This window comes from Trichechus manatus, unplaced genomic scaffold, assembly GCF_000243295.1.
Source record: "Trichechus manatus latirostris isolate Lorelei unplaced genomic scaffold, TriManLat1.0 scaffold00055, whole genome shotgun sequence".
NCBI lineage: Eukaryota > Metazoa > Chordata > Mammalia > Sirenia > Trichechidae > Trichechus > Trichechus manatus.
In genome coordinates this window covers 9,278,500-9,282,679 of record NW_004443991.1, presented here as the reverse complement: position 1 = coordinate 9,282,679, position 4,180 = coordinate 9,278,500, and the positions used below count along the sequence as shown (strand labels likewise).

At 35.9% G+C, this 4,180-nt stretch overlaps 1 pseudogene; it reads right to left on the bottom strand.

The window, feature by feature from the left end:
* Positions 1–3,400: 3,400 nt before the first annotated feature.
* On the bottom strand, positions 3,401–3,805 carry LOC101345887 (prothymosin alpha-like; annotated as a pseudogene).
* Positions 3,806–4,180: the final 375 nt, after the last annotated feature.

Genomic DNA, 4,180 nt, shown 5'->3' with positions numbered 1-4,180 from the left:
CTATGTGTTGGTTTAGGAGTAAGTGACCTATACAGCACAGCCAAAAGGAAATACATAAATCTGTTTTGAAATTCAATAAATTCATAAACCATGCTACTAACCACGGCCTGTGGGAGCATATACTTCATAAAACACCATTGTAAAACTATAAATATTTCAAGCAGTTAGCAACGGCTGAAAGCACACAGCTGAAAGCTTGGCTAAAGATGGGCAGTGCCCAATGCCCTAGTCAGAGCTGGTACAAGGTCTTTGGGGGTAGTGTTTGTTTGCTTTCCTAGTCAAATGAAAAGGCACAGTCTCAGCTGGCATCTAAAAAATGAAAAGAAATCAATTGCCTTAGAGTTGATTCAGAGTCAGGGCAACTCCATCTGTGCAGAGTAGAACTGTGTTTTATCAGGTTTTCAAGGCTGTGACCTTCTGGAAACAGATCGCTAGGCCTTTTTTCAAAGGTGCCTCTGGGTAGGTTCGAACTACCCATCTTTCAGTTAGTAGTTCAGTGCTTAACTGTCCCTCCCAGAGACCCCAGGCTGCATCTAATTCTCCTTTATTTTAAATTGGAGAGGTGCTGGATATCATTTCAAGCTCACCTCTGGTTTCTGTTCATTCTCTTACTCACCGCCGTCTTTCCTTATTTAATCAACTCTGTGACTCCCTGCTTTCCACCAGCTCTGGGTATGAGGAAAAAATGGCCTATACAGTGCATGTGGTAGACAGATAAGCTGGGGTTGGTGCACAGCAGGCTCTGTCTCAACACTTTCTTGGATTATTGTATCTCAGTCTTGGCACTCAGTACAGAGAAACTACATTTGACCTCTAATCTAATTCATGGATTGTCAGCTGTTGTTAGTTGCCCTGGAGTTTGCTCCTACTCATGGTGACCTTGTTTATAACAGAGGGAAACATTGTTGATCCTGCACCATCCTCACAGTCTTTGACACCTGTCAACCCATGGTTGTAGCTACCATGTCAGTTCATTTTATGGAGGATTTCCCTTGTTTTCGATGACTCTCTATTTTACCAATTCATTAATTTCACTAATATTTTATCATTATTATTAGTGAAATTTTTTATTTCACTAATGTTCGTCTTATCTTTATTTTTTCTTCCTGCTGATTTATTTGGGTATATTCCCTTGCTCTTTTTCAGTGTCTTAGGTTGGATGCTGAAGTCATTTATTTTCAACCTCTCTTCTTTCCTAATATAGGCATTTTAGACTTCAGCAGCTTCCCAGAAGATTTTATATGTTAAATTTTATTTATTTTGCATTCTAAGATTTTTCTATTTTTTATTATGATTTCTTCCTTGACTCAGTTGTTTAGAAGTATCTCATTTTCAAAAACAAAAATAGTTTGTTTCAATTGCCTTTTGTTATTAATTTCTAATCATTGCATATTGGTCAGAAAATGTGGTCTGCATGGTCCACTAAGTCTTTAAAATCTGTAGAAATTAGTTTATGGTTCACAATCATGGCTTATAGTTTCATTCATAATTAATTTTTGTAAATTGTGTCCATTTTCCCTTTACTAATTTTAGAAGTAATATATTCTTCTTTTAGTGTATTATTCTAGTATTCTAGCAGATAAGTATTCTTTTAGTGATTATCCTAGCTATTTTGACATACATTTAACAAAGTCTAAAATTCATATCTTTTCATCTTTCCTGAATAAAATAAGCATCTCTATCTATTTTAACCTCATTTAAGTCCCCCCAATTTATGCACTATTTTTGTCCTTTATTTATTTATTTTCTGATTTTTTTACCCCACAAATTACATTATTGTTTATACTGTTAACGTTTGTATTGATTTAACCAAACGCATACTTTTTTTTTTGCTCATTATTAAATTCATTCTTTTCTCTTATACCTTCCTTCTGAGATCTTTTTCTTAAAGTACATCCTTTAGAAACACGTCTAGTGAGGGATTTTGGTAGTAAACTCTTACAAATTTTGTCCAAAATTGTCATGATTTCACTCTCATTTTTGAAAAACTATATCCTCTCTTCTCCCAACTCTTTGAAGATGTCATTCCATATTTTTGCTAGCACTGTTGATACTAAAAGCTTAGGTGTCTGCCAAATTTCAATTCTCTCTGGTTACTTCTAAATCTTATCTTTGCTTTTGGTGATCTGCAATTTCACTACAGTGTCTTATGGTGGTCTTCTCTGTTCTTTTCCTGCATAGGACACAGAAATCTTGAATCATATCACTGGTGTTTTTCATCAGTTTTGTAAAATTATCAGTTATTATTTTTTCTAACATTGTTTCCCCCTCATTAGATTGATGTTGAATACCCTCATCTTTTCTTTCATGTTTCTCAACCTCACTTTCATATACTTCATTTTTTTAATTTTTGCCTCTCCATGTTATTTTATTCGTATTTTTAGATTTTTCTTCCAATATATTAGTTTCATATTCACCTATGTTTTATTATGCCAAGAGACATATTTTTGTGAATATACATTATTATTTTTCTTTGGTAAATAGTTGAGGTGGAATTGCTGGGTCAGAGACAAGGTAAATTTTTACCTGTGTGAGAAACTAATCGTTTTCCCAAGTGTTTGAACTATTTTATATTTCCATAAGAAGTCTCTGAGAACTTCAGTTATTCTACAACCTCACAATGCTTAATATTTTCACTTTTTTCCCAGTTATTCTAATAATTAAATACGGTATCTAATTGTGATTTTAATTTATGTTTTTCTGATATCTAATGATATTAAGTATCTTTTCATGTACTTTTTTTTGAACAACTCAGCAAAATAAAATTCTGGTTTATTGTTGGACAACATTGTTTCACATATACATCAAACAGGCCAATAAATAAATAAATAAACAAACAGCAACTTCATAGACAAAAAAAAAAGGAAAAAAAAGAAACGTTTTATCTTTGGCCTTTTTAACCATTTCATACAAACCAACTACTTATAGTACAGCTAAGTATATAACGCACAAAAAGTTACTAGAATGCTGGGAATAAGATTGTATTTTTTTGTTGCTGTTTTTGCTTTTTTACAAGGATTTTTTTCTGCTTTGAGATTATAATGAACATGGTTACACCACAAGTAAAATCAGAAGGACAGAAAACACTCTGAAGGCTGGTTTGGTCATCCGAGATGATTAAAAATGGGGTGACCCCTAACGATATGTACAAAAATACAAAATGTAAATAAAAAAATAGAAATTTTCCTTTTTAAAGTACTTTTATGAAAAAAAAGCAGGGCCTTGGAAGTTTTGGTTATTTTTTCCTCCCCCGTTGGCAAATTCAAGTTGTTGGGTGGTGGAGAGCGCGTGTCATCTGCAAAGTGGCACTGCCCGAGGTGGGCGGGCAGGACTCTCTACTAGAAGATGACCACGTTTAGATTCTGAGACGGAAGTGGAGGGTGAATAGGTCACGGTGGCCTTTTTTTTAAGTTTAACTTTTCCTTTTTTGCTGTCTAGTCATCCTCATCGGTCTTCTGCTTCTTGGTGTCAACAGCATCATCCTCATCATCTTTAGCTGCCCGTTTGCCTGCAGCTGCATCAGCCTCCTCATCTTCATCTCCATCCTCTTCCTCACATCACGTTCTTCCTCTTCCTCTTCTTCCTCCCCACCTTCTTCCTCTTCTTCGTTTACCTCATTGTCAGCCTCTAGTTCCCCATTTTCCTCGTTAGGGCTGCTATTAGCCGACGCATCTCTTCCATTCTCTGCCTCCTCCACGACCTCCTTCTTCTCCTTTAAGTCCTTGGTGGTGATCTCAGAGCTGGTGTCCAAGGCCCCGTCTGACATGGTGGGGCTCACTGGTGATCCAATGCAGCGGATTACAAAGAAGGCGCGAGTTTGGGGACTCTGGCGAAGAAAGCTGCAGAAGTCTGCCTGCCGCGGTGGAAGTGGCTGCGGCGAGCGCGGAGCTGGACCCCGGAACAATGCAAAGATGGCCTTTCAGAGCAGCAAGTCTTCATGTACATATTGACCAGTTGTATTTTCTTTTGATAAGCGTCTGTTGAAAACTTTCTCCTATTTTTATTATTTTTTTAATCACTGCATTATTGGTACTCTATATGTTCTGATATTAGCCTGCTGTTTAATACATGCATTGTACATATTTTATCCCAGTAATAGCTTATCCTTTCATTTTCTTAACATTGTCTTTTCATTATTAGTGTTTTTTATTATTAAAATAAAAAAGGCTAATTTGTCACA